The sequence below is a fragment of the Mirounga leonina genome, unplaced genomic scaffold (genome assembly GCF_011800145.1).
Source record: "Mirounga leonina isolate KUSES-001 unplaced genomic scaffold, KU_Mleo_1.0 Mir_151, whole genome shotgun sequence".
NCBI classification, from domain to species: domain Eukaryota; kingdom Metazoa; phylum Chordata; class Mammalia; order Carnivora; family Phocidae; genus Mirounga; species Mirounga leonina.
In genome coordinates this window covers 51,441,238-51,454,693 of record NW_023270377.1, presented here as the reverse complement: position 1 = coordinate 51,454,693, position 13,456 = coordinate 51,441,238, and the positions used below count along the sequence as shown (strand labels likewise).

General features: G+C 35.5%; 1 non-coding gene across 1 annotated transcript; it reads left to right on the top strand.

The window, feature by feature from the left end:
- The first annotated feature begins 268 nt into the window (after positions 1-268).
- On the top strand, positions 269-371 carry LOC118012733. The gene has a single exon (XR_004679800.1). It is a non-coding gene; the product is annotated as a U6 spliceosomal RNA (small nuclear RNA).
- The last annotated feature ends 13,085 nt before the right edge of the window (positions 372-13,456 follow it).

Sequence of the window (13,456 nt, the reverse complement as noted above, 5' to 3'; positions counted from 1 at the left end):
ATAAAATAAAATTAAAAAACAAAACAAAACAACAACACTGTGTTGCACTTAGTCCTTGTAGGGTATATAGGGTAGGGCTGTATGTTATCAAATTGTAAATATTTGTCACATTTTTGGTGAAAATTCTATCTCATGGCTATACCCAATGTTGCATAACTTTTTCCTAGTGCTTAGCACATTTAGGTATTTATTCATATATATTTCAATATTCCATTTTAAGCTGAGGAAAAATGTTCTTTTATATAGCACTTAAGAAATCCAGTGATCGGTGTTTGCTTCAGCAACACATATACTAAAATTTAAACTGCAGAGATTAGCATGGCCCCCTGCACAAGGATGACACACAAATTTGTGAAGTGTCCCACAGAAAGAAAGAAAGAAAGAAAGAAAGAAAGAAAGAAAGAAAGAAAGAAAGAAAGAAAAAGAACGGAGGGAGGGAAGGAAGGAAGGAAAGAAGAAATCCAATTATCATGTTCTTGAGAGAACAATTTATAGTTGACCACAACTAAATACAGATATCAGAAAATAAAAACCACTTTTGTGTAAAAGTCTGTCTTTGTGAGTCTCAAAAATAATTAGATTTTGATATGTATATTTATGTTTAATAATAAGTTAAAAATAGAATTTTTTAATGTTTTACTTTGTCTTCATGCTGAAATTAATTTTAGAAAGATTAGGTAAAGAAATACTGAGAAACAGTATTCTCATTAGCAGTCATAATCAAAAGGTCTTGGTCACTGATGTTAATTACAGATTAAGAGTTGGTGATGGTCACACAATCATTAGGTGCTGATCCATTCAGTGGCTGGAGTTATAACTTGGAAATAATATTCTGTGGATCCTTAGAGAGCCAGTATTTTATCAGATAGAAGTATATTATATGGCTAGGTAGAAGACTTTGGGCCTTGCAAATGATCTCATCCTGACCTCCCTGGGATGCCTAGAGTACTGGGACTAGTTGGTAAGACTAGGTGATCTACAGCCCATGGTGGTCTGTTTGCCCTCCAGGGTGGAAGCTCTGAAATAGTGTATCTGTCTGAGAGAGTTGGTATGTTAGAAGTTGTGATTGTGACCACTGTTAGGAAGGTCTGGAGCAATCAGTTGTGTTTAGAGTGTGTGTTTAGAGTAGTCACTGTATTGGTGTTCAGACCCATCCTCCTGAGCATCAGTGTCCAGAGTAACCTGTGTGTTATTGTGGCCAATGCATCAGTCTCAGTTAATGTGCACGAGTGCTCAGTATATCCCAGCCATCAAGTTGGGAGAACTCTCCGAAAAGTCTTTTCTTTATTCCCAAACCACCTTCTAAATTTATATGAAGACTAATTTCCAGTTAGGAATGCAGCTATTATCCAGGGGAGGATACTAGAAGTGGGCTCATATCCCCTTTTCTGTTTTTAGTATAGGGGCAGGAAGTGGGGTTCCACCCAGAACTCATACTAGGCTAAGTAAGAGTCCTGAAAATGGCATGAATGCATACTATGTCCTAAGCACTTGCTAGGTACTAGGGATTTCAAGGGAACCAGATAGAAATGGGGTCTGTGCATTCAAGGACACGGCACTCTTCCTTCTTTCTAAAACACTCCTTTCTCCCTCACCTAATAAACTTGTTTACAAATGACTCTTTACCTGTATTTACTCCTCCACAAAAATGAAAGCTTGGTGAAGGCAGAATTCATCTGCTGAATTCCCAGGCCATGCCAAAGAGCTTGGCATAGAGTATGTGTTCAGTATATTTCAGTTGACTGTGGTGTACTCTAGATAGTCATAAATATGAAGGTTGGCTGGGTTAGAGTAGGAGCCACTTGAGGGGGCACTCATTGTACCTTGTTCAGCTTTATATCTCTGAAATCTAGCACATCTCTGGCACATAGTAAATATGCAGTATTTTTTAACAGAGTTGAATTAAGTTTAATCAGATCAAGTTATTGTTCAGAATACATTGACTCAGATATGCCAGTAACTTGAAATCAAGTTTCATAAAAAATTATTGCAAGAATTGGAAATGTTTCATATGGAAAAGACAAGACTTGGGAAGGATATGTGCTTGTCTTCAAATATAGGAGAGACTGATAAAGAAGAGAGACACTGGGCTTGTTGTGTCTATCCCAAAATAAAATAGATTGTAGCACTGAATTAGGGAGAGCTATCAGATTTAGTACATTGCTGACAAGAGCAAAGTGTTGCCCATCACTGGAGATGCCCAAGCAAAGATGCGGTAGACAAAATTTAACACTGATATGGATAGTCGATATAAGTGCCTGAGAACTGAGATTCCATGGTTTTTCTAGAAAAGTACAAACTAATATATTTCTTCAGTCCTTCATGATTTTACAAAGGGTGTTCTGGAGGAAAATTCTCTACCTTTCTCATAAGAAGGTTGTGCTTACACCTAATAATTGGATTGCTTTATACTTTACAAGTGGCTTTCATATAATCCTTGCAGAGATTATTTGAATAGGTAGACCAAGTATTATTATTTCCATTTTACATGAAAGAAGACAGGTGTTATATAGATTAACTCATTTGTCCAATGTCACACATGTAGTAATTGATGTAAATAGAACTTGAGCCCAGGTCTCTGTGGCTGCTTCTTCAGAGCTGTCTACTGCACCATGCCACTTCTGTTATGACTGAGATGAGAGAGGAAAAGTCAGAACCTCCTTCTTAAATACTAACACAGATCTTCTCTTACAGAAGGGCTCTGACAAGCCCTCTGTAATTTATAGTTAGCCTGAGTTTAAGAGGCATGATCAAGAGCAGTGGACAAAGAGAAACAAGATCCAGTTAAGAGCACAGGGCTCTGGTACCCTATGTTGCTATTTGCCTCACAGAATCTGACTGTTTTTCCTGGGAAGGAATTATAATGATGCTTTTATGTTCATGGCCAGGAAATGTTTATAAATCATAATGTACCATTTGCAAGTGATGTTACCTTATGAATATTAAAAGATTAGGAAATGACATTGGCTTTTGTTGAAAACCTTGAGTGACCCTGTAAGGAGACACAATAAATGATTGCTTTTATTGCAGTGCCCTCTAAATATTATTAAAACTCTTTATTGTAGGCAATAAATAATGGCAAGCGAATGCTTGATTTATAGCAATTACAGTACAGATGAGTTGGATTCATGTGCTGCACTGTAATGAAGATAATAGCTCAAAACACACAAGAAACAGTCACTCAGTGAAATATGAGCTGATTTGCATGATTCATGTCCCTTGAGTAACCTGTAATTGGCTATTATGAAATGGACTAAGAATGATTTGGTCTGCAAATAAGAGAAGTGGTACCAAATTACCATATAATCTGTGTGGATATCTTTTATTTTCAACACCAAACTATTTTTGTGGCTCATCGGATCTGTGCTCTTACATCTAACACGTGTGAGTGTTCAACAGCTGAGGACCATTCTTCTCTGATTCCTCTGAAAATGTTTTCTTTGACGATTACTTATCACTTCAACTTTATTCATAGGAAACATACAAACTTGCTTTATTTTAGCTTCCTGAGGTACCACATTCTTTCCTTATATCCCTTTTAAGAAGAGATTTTGGGAGTGAGGCTGAAATAGCATCATGGAATTCTTAAACACAGGGATTCAGAGCACAGATGTGACTTATTTTATTCAGCAAAGCACATTTAGTTAACTCATGTTAATATTTTAGATCTCAGGAAATTTCTAACAATACTTGACTTTCCCAGTTTTGGGGGGGGGGGTTGTAATATTTGCCTAAGTCTCCCTTTGACTCCTCCCAATAGAAAACCTCACCAAAACAATAATCCGCATGAAACTTTTTTTTTTTTTCGTAGAATAAGCTGCCATTTTTGAAAGGCACTGAAAGGAGCTGTGCCAAAACAGTATTTCATGCCTAGACCGTCTGTCATGCTCCTGAAATCTCATTCTCATTATCACACAAATAACCCAAGGGATAGAGCTAGTCCCACTGGCAAGGGGGATCATCAACGTTTATCCTAAGCTGCTGTTACAGTGGCCATAATGGGAAAAGGTATACCATAATTAAGAGCTATAGCCAACTAATTAAGTCAAATTACATCTAATTATAAATCCAATAATCTATGCCAAAACTAGTTGTTGATAGCTAAGGGAAAAATATACAGTTTTAATTAACCTTCATTATGGATTGGTATTTAAAGGCATTTTTTTAACTCAAAAATATGTTTTTTTTACAAAATAATTGCTATGGTTCTCCTCTATCTAATACTTTGATTTAGGAATGGAACAACTAAAAAAATAGAAAGTCATTTTAGCAAAGAAAAATTGGCCTTTAAAATTTATAAATTGTGTTAATTATTAAATATTCCTAGAAAATTTGAAAGAAAATTATAAGATAATACTGGTGCTGGATAATTATTTAATGCACTATAATAAAATCTCCCTAAAACAAATTAAGAAGGCTATATAAAAATTGGAAATGGCCAACAGTGGACTTATTAAATAATAAGATGGAAAATAAGGTGCACATAATGAGAAAAATTGAAGCTATGTAGTCTCCACATTAAGTTAACTAGGGACAAATTAATAACTGTCTTCAAATAAATGAAAAGTAGAAATAAGGAAATAAGAAAACTGCTGACAAGCAGTTTTGATTATTCATCCTGCATCTGAACAAAAGTACATTAAAAACATTAGTTTAACATAAAGAACTTACTAATCATAAAGATGATTAGTGTTACATAATCTGCAGAAAGCTATGGAGCTTTTATCTCTGGATATCTTTAAAAATAATGTGTGTGTATATATACATATACATGTATGTGCACACATAAATATAAATAATAGCCCTAAATGTCTCTCCCTTCTAGTGTTGCTTGATAATTGAAAGAAAAAAATCTATAGAGATTTTTAACTTTAAATTTAAAATAATTTCAAGAAAATAAAAATTTCTCTTTGGCTTATGGTGTATTCATTTAGAGATAAATCCATTTTGAAATACAAGTGCATGAGCCTACCTTCTTCTAGGTAAAAAATCGTGATAGACTACATGACCACAGAAATCCAAAAGAATGTGAGCTTTCTCTAAAGTTTGTGCTTCACTGCTCCCAGGATATGACAAGGCTATTATCCTGGGACCTAGGATTTTGCAACTGAGTTGTTGGAGCAACTGATGTCTGAGCATAATGATGCATTCCTGCATTTATTAAATAAATATTTATTGGTCATCTACTTCATGTCAGCCATTACACTAGACAGATGTATAGAATACAAAGTTGAAAAAGCTTTAGCTCTTGTCCTCAAGAAACTGATGAAATAGAAAAAGAGATAAGTAATATAAATTACTAAAATAAAAAGAAAATACAGGTATCATGACAGAGATACCAACAAAGTGCTGTAGTTTCAAGGAGGAAATAACCACCTCTTGGAAATGATATCAGGAGATTTTATAACAATTGTGCTACTTGATGATCATGAGTCATGGGTAAGATTTGGATAGGAAAAGAAGGTTGATGAAGATAATTCTTTGCAAATCAAGTGAGAGTGATGAATTTAAAGAGCCTTATAATTAATCATTGTCTTTTTTGTTATTGTTCAATGCAGTCACATATAGTTTTTACTATATGCCAGGCTCTAAAACAGAGGCTGGAAGTTTATAAGCCATTTTATCCTTACACAGAGCTAACCTTTATCAAATTACAAATTTTGTACCTGTGAGTCTTTCTTCTTGAAGAGTATAGGCATTTTCTCTCTTCGCTCTCTCCTCTCTTCTGATGTGATCAATTCAGACTTGTGACTTTTATTATCATCCACAAAGCTGGTAAATTTGTTTCTCCAACCTAGAGCTCTCTTCAGAGTTCCCAGCCATGTATCATTTGCCTAATTGATATCTCATGCACCAAACTAAAATTATCTAAAACAACATTTATAATCTTTCCCCCAAACCTGGCTTTCCCCCTGTATTTTCTATCTCACTAGGTGACACCAATATCCATCTAGTTATGCAAACCTGAGACCTAGGGATCATCTCAACTGCTACCTCTCACTACATGCCACACTAAATTAACCAATCAATTCCAGTAATCCAGCTCTACTGTTAAAAATCTCTAAAATTTATCCAGGTCTCCTCATGTTGTCCCACAATATGCAGGCACTCATCATCATTTTCTTTCATATGGACTATCATTAGAATACATTATTTCCCTACATCAATTTTTGTCTCCTTCCAATTCATCCCCCATACTGCAACTGGGAAGATTTTTGTAAAGCGAATCTCATCATGTAACTTCATTGCTTAAACCTTCCAAAGACCATCAGAATGAAGACCACATTTCTAAATAAGTGTCCAAACTCTTTCATGATCTGACCCTTCTCTAGTTCTCCAACCTGTTCTCAAAAGTGGACTGTCCTTGCTGTCTTGAGTGAAGCCTTCATTTGGGTTCTCCAATGTACCATTCTCCCTCCTCCTTTGTGGATTCTCTGCATGTGCATCTTCCTGGCCAGGGTTGGTTTCTACCATGTCCATTGCCTTACTTTCAATTGATTTGACTTCTGCTTATTTATCAGATCTCAGCTCAAATATCACTCCAGTAAGAAAACTGTCTATCACCACAGCATTTTTCCTTTGTGATCTTTTTTTTTACCTACACACATAAAATTCAGGTGAGAAGTAATGTTAAATAATATGAAGATGGATTTATAGTTATAACATGGTGAAAAGCATATGCATTTATCTCTTCTCCAGCCCCCAACTTCTCATTCAAAATGTATAAATACACAGGAATAAAGAGAATAAAACAGGAATCAATAGTAGACTAGAGAGTTAAACAAATTAATTAGAGATTAAAGTGAACTGAATGAGTAGAATCTGTTTTTAAGCAGAGCAGGAATGACTATCACCTAAAAGATTTTTGAGAGGAATACCAAAGAAAGATATGCTAATTTGCATCCACAGAAATCCAGAAAGTCTCAAGAATTAGGAGACACCAAGTATCGTGGAAGCAGGGTAAGGTGAGTGAATGGCTGAAAACAGTGAGATTGTTTGAAAGTCTGACTAAAAGGTTTTGGACAACAAAGATACCACTTCTTTACCCCCAAGCACATTAAACTACCAGACGATGAAGCCACTCTCTACCTTCAGATGAAGCCAGAGAAGTATTATCTAGGGAAGGTGAACCAGAAAATCTCTAGATTCAGAAACACCAGAGACCCAGATTACAGGGATGAGGTGCTGCACTGATAATAGGAAGAGTAAGTAAGAATCTGCACACGAAATTTTGAGAAGCTCATGCCTTTTTGTTATATTCAGCTCCCAGAGTGCAGGCAGAAATGGATAGAATAGAATACTTATCAGGCAAAAGATGGGAGTATTCTATTCTAAAGAAATTGATCAGCTCCAGATAAAAAGCTTACAGATACTGATGTTTGTGGATTCCCGAATAAAAGAACTTTGTCTCTAGACAATCATACTGCTGAAAGCTCACCAGCCAAGACACATCCATGAATACATAGCTTCTAATCAGCTTTTTGATACCTTACTCTTAAATTTGATGGGTAATTAAGAAAACCAAATAATTAAGGAATGTCTATAACATGAAAGACAACAAAGAAAGGCATTCATAGGAAACAGAAACAAAGCCGTCAACAGAAGAAAAGTGTTTTAGAAAATCCTCTAATTACTTCAACAAAGAATATGATGTTGCATATGAGAAATAAAAGAATTCAAGGAACATTTTAGGAACAAAATATATTGGGTAATGAAAAAAAATGGTACTCAAACTGAAAAATTCAATAGAAGGTTTGGAAAATAACCAATGAAATCTCTGAGACTCTAGAATAAAAAAACAAATCTGTGGACAATACATGAGAAAAAATTAAATTGGAGAATTCATCCAGGAAGATAACATTTGGCTGAAAGGAGTTCCAGAAAGAGAGAACAGAGAAATTGGAAGGGCAGAAATTATAAAAGAAATAATTCAAGACTATGAAACTGTTTTTCCAAACTAAACAACCTGAGCTTCCAAGTCAAAATGGTTCATCAGATGGTTGGGGGTGGGGGATGGGGGGAGACATTAAAATAAAGTACCTTGTCGCTCTATAGCACCTCCCCACCCCCACAGTGACCACAATCCTGGATCTTATGTTATTTCCTTGCTTTTCCTTGTAATTTCCCACCTAATGTATGATTCTCTTAAAAATGCTTTGCTTAAGTTTTGTTTTAAAACTTACATAAGAAGGAATCATACAGTTAAAAAAATAAAGTACTTTGTAATTTCAAAATGCTGGGGATAAGAGAAATTCATAAAAGCAAGATCACAAAGAATTGGTACAGCTTCAGATATTGGCAAGAATGATGACTAATAATTTAAAGATACCTTCACTTTATTTCTTGAACTAACCAATAAACAAATGATGCAAAGATACATCCAAGACAAGGATACAAATAAACAAATATGGCTCCCCTGGCTCAGAAAGACACTGAAAGTTATGTGGGCAAGGCAGCTCATGAGAGGGAGGAGAACCAGGTGAGCAGAGCTCAGAAGTGTAGGCAACATTGGACTAGATTAAGCACTCAAGGGCCCAGAATTCATAACTAATAACACATGATGGAAGTCTTGCAAAGCCACAATCCCACACTTTCTCATTAAGCCAACATCTGGTCTGGCCATGACCTTCCAAGCAAAGGTAAGCACAGGCACTAGAATAGCATCATACATCTCAAAAACAATACTGGGAAGAAAAAGGAATTGAAGCAAAATCTTCAAAATTCTAAAGGAGATTGACTTCTGACCCAGGCTTTAGAACCAGTGTGACACGCAATAAAGTGCGAGAGTAGACTAAAGACATGTTCAGACATATGAGTCCTCAAAAATTTTATCTTGCATGAATCCTTTCTCAGGATGCTGAAGGATATACTCTACCAAGAGACAAGTTTTAGGATCTAGATAACTGGGGATCCTACACAGCAAAGAGCCAAAGGGATTTTCCCGGAAATGTCGAGGGAAAACCTAAGGACAAGAGCTGTGCAGATTCCCGTGTGAGGACAGAAGGATCCAGGAATAAGACAGGACTGATTGAGCACCTAGTTAATTTGGCCTTGTAGAAAATAATACAACTGAAAATATCTAAAAGGCATTTTCAATTTCAGAAAGAGTAAAACAAAGTACAAAAAGGAAATGTAATATGTCATTTCACTAAGTAGTCAGTATTACTGATACTGTCATAATATTATAAAGATTGGGATAATGGGCAAGAGGTCGTAAAGTATAAGAAGGCCAAATTCTTATCTTCTAAAATATACATTTATCCTTTGATTCTGCAATATCATTTCTAGGAATCTCTTTCCAAAAATACATCTTGCAAAAAATTTTTAATGATTTACGCTCAAGGTTATTTACTCTTGACATTATTTGCAATAGCAAAAAAATGGATATGATTCAATTGTTCTTCAGTAAAGAGCTCATTCAATAAATGATGGGACATTCTCACAATGAAATATTATGCAGCTGTAGAAAAAGAATAAGGAAGATCTGCTAGATGTATTGTTAAATGACAAAAATTAAGGTAGAGATGTAACTCTTTACAGAACAATTATGACTAAAAATGCAGGGCAAATAACTGAATCACTGTTTTGTAATTCTTCAAGAAATAAACAATTCAGGCTAAAATCATTGTTGCATGAAACCATTAGAAGAAGGTTGTGCATTGAATTTTACAGTGGAGAGATTAGGGTACCAACTTTACATCCAAGTTTGAATCATAGCACCCGCTAGGACTGGGAGGACCAGCTCTTATCCAAACATTATATGCCTCTGGAGGTCTGGAAAGAAAACTTAAGCCAAAACTGAATCTTAAATTCAATTTTTTAAACTTTTATTTATCTTAAAATTTTCACATAACTAGTACTCTACTCCATAATATATGTACTTGTTTTTACAGAGCACTATCACTGTTAATTACTTGCCACTTAGCAAAACTGATGCTCCAGAAATATGCACTTATCTCTTCTGTTGTTTTTCATACTTTCTGCCTTTCTAGCTTCAAGTTTTCCACCATAAACTCATTAGTTTGTGTTAAGTATGTGGGAAAGGGGGAGGAGGCAGGGAAAGAGAGGGGGAGAGGGAAGGGAATCAGTCAGTTTAGGCAACATTTTCAAGAAGTTTGGTGGTAAAAACAGAATTGGGGAGACTGTCTAAGATGATACTGGGAATGCCTTTTTTTGTTAGGTTGGTTAAATTTTAAGACAATCAAGACATAATTAAGATTGTTAGCAAGTAAAAAAAAGTAAGTGGAGAAATAGGGTAAGATGATGACAGGAAGCACAAACAGTAAGAGGGAAGGAGAGAAATAGAAGAGAACACAGAAAAGGTTGCTTAAAATATAGTAACTTGGTAAGGTGATTATGGAGGGCAAATATTTAGTCAAATTATCACCAAATTAGGTGGGACTCACCGCTATATCCAGCTCCTAAATTCTAGTCGACCTCTTAAGAATTAATTTACCTTTCTGGATGGTATCAGTCTATTTTAATTTAATTTCACTGTATAAAAATGATACTAGCGGGCACCTGGGTGGCTCAGTCGGCTAAGCATTCTGCCTTTGGCTCAGGTCATGATTGTGGGGTCCTGGGATCGAGCCCTGCATCGGGGTCCCTGCTCTGCAGGGAGCCTGCCTCTCCCTCTGCCTCTGCCCCCCTCTCTCTCTCTGCCTCTCATGAATAAATAAATAAAATCTTTTTAAAAAATGATATTAGTTGGCATTTATTGCATGCTTACTATGTACCAGGCACTGTTCTAAGTGCCGTGAGTGTATTAACTCATGCAACCTTGTGAGTAATATTGGATAGTATTTATATCTCCAATTCATAGATCAGGTGCCTGGGTTAGAAATGTTGATAGATCGAACTTACATAAGTCAGACATCTAATAAGTTGTAGAACCGGGATTCAAACGCAGATATTCTGGTTCTAGAACTTGAATGTTTAATCAACCCTAATATGAGCAGTCAGTTTTGATGCCTTATGCATTATCATTGTTAAGGTTTTATAATAATATTTTCTGACTTCTAACACATCTTTGAAACAACACCAAACTGAAGCAAATCGAGTAGAATTAAAACCATTTTTTAAACCACTTTTTAAAGAAAAAAAATAAAAAGAACTTGTATCCCTAATGTAGAATAGGCCATTCTTTTTTTTTTTTTCCTTAGAATAGGCCATTCCTAAGAGAAAAACAATACTATTCATGTGTGTGGTAACTTACTAATATAAATATGGTTAATTTCAGAATTATGCAAGATGACTGGTCAAGGTCCTAAATGATCCTTGGAAAATTAGTTTCACATATAAATTCAATTGTGTTAATAATGGTCATTAATCAGTGTCAACAATGGCAAGTGAAATAAAATTGGTGAGGTTTATTAATAAGTAAACAAAATTGGTATTTTCTACTACTGAACAAAGATTATGTTAAACATTAAGTTGCAAAAACTCTTTTGGTCATAATATACATAGTTTTTCATCTTACTGGTTTTCACATGTAATGATAAAAGGGCTGACACTTATAACAAAATATGTGCTGGATGTAGTAAATACTCTGCTGTAAAAATTTATGGCACATATAGCTATAGGTATTATTTAAGAGAAATTGTTTTTAAAAATTTTTGTTTATTTATTGATTTGAGAGAGAGAGAACACGAGCAGGGGAGCCAGATGCTGGTTGGATCCCAGGACCCAGAGATCATGACTTGAGTTGAAGGCAGACTCTTAACCAACTGAGCCACTCAGAGGTCCCTTAAGAGAAATTGTTTAATTGTATTTTAGACACTTTACTATTAAAAAAAAATCTTATTTTTTACTTCCTTTTTCTTTTCTTAGTGTATGTACTAAAAGCTAAATTACTTAACTGGATGAAAAAAAAACCACAAGAACCTTTGATTTCCTTGTAAATAGAATAAAATGTTCGTATGTTCTGTAATGGTGCTATCAATTAAATCTCTTAATAATAATATAATTGAACTGACATTTAACTTGGCAGTTAAGAAAATTATCATAGTTTCATGTCCAATGTACATTGGGAAGCTGATGTTTTTAGGTTAACTGAGAGTGGGTATTTTAAATGGTGGCAAACTTCCAGAGTCAAATGGATTCACTCATGGAAGAATACTGCTTCAAGCTGGAATAAACTAGCATAGGGTAGGCAGACAAGACGTCTACCAGAAATCACTAGAAAATCTGGGTTTATCCATCTATATATGGATATGAAGATAAATATAAACATATATATAAATGGTATATATTAATATAATATATAGTACTATATATTAATATATTATCAAATAATATTTATTATAGAAATATATAAAATTTATTTAAATATATATATTGAAAGCATCACAGGGCTGCTGAGGCAACCAACACTTGAAAGGCTAAGATCCTAGATGAAGGAGAACAGAAAGGTGAGTCACTTTTTTCCTGTGAGCATCAGCATATCTTGTCTCTGGTTTAGAGACTGAGTCCAGGCAGAAAGCCATGGTGAAGGAGTGGAGACACCAGCAGAGCACAATCTCACAAGACAAGAGATAGACAAATGTTGGGAGGTCAGGGTGCTGTGATTAGAGGGGCCAAGATCCTGGTGAGATAGGAGGCACAAAGTAACTCCAGATCTCAGTGGTTTTCCCCTCTAGACATTTGCCCTATTTTTAAGTTTCTCAGGTAAAGTGGCTAAGAAGCTTAGTAGAAACCCACTGAAAAGCAGAGTGGAGTTCGAAATAATGAAATTTACAAACTCACTGGATACAAGGTCTATCAATGAACTCCTATGTTATTTTTTTTTAAGATTTTATTTATTTATTTATTTGAGAGAGAGAGAGAGAGCACAAGAGGGGGGAGCAGGAGAGGGAGAAGCAGACTCCCTGCCGAGCAGGGAGCCCGATGCGGGACTCGATCCCGGGACTCCAGGATTATGACCTGAGCCGAAGGCAGTTGCTTAACCAACTGAGCCACCCAGGTGCCCAATGAACTCCTATGTTATGAGGTGAATTGTGTACCCCCACAAATGCCTGTGTTGAAGTGCTAACCCCTAATACCTCAAAATGTGACTATATTTGGAGACAGAGTCTTCAAAGAGGTAATGAAGTTCAAATGAGGTCATTAGGGTGAGTCCTAATCCAATATGACTGGTACCCTTATAAGAAGAGAAGAGTAGGACACAGAGACACACAGAGGGAAAACCATATGAAGACATAGTGAGAAGCCAGCCATCTACAAGAAGAAACCACCTTGATCGCATACATCTAGTCTCCAGAATTGTGAGAAAATAAATTTTTGTTGTTTAAACCACCCAGTCTGAGCAGCTTTGTTATGACATCACCAGCAAACTAATACATCCTATGTGCCAGCAACTGAATAAAAATGTAAACTTTAAAGCAATAATTTCAGTAACACCAAAGTTCATTAAAACATTCTTTCCTATGTGTGTACTCTACCTCATAGCCAAAAACTA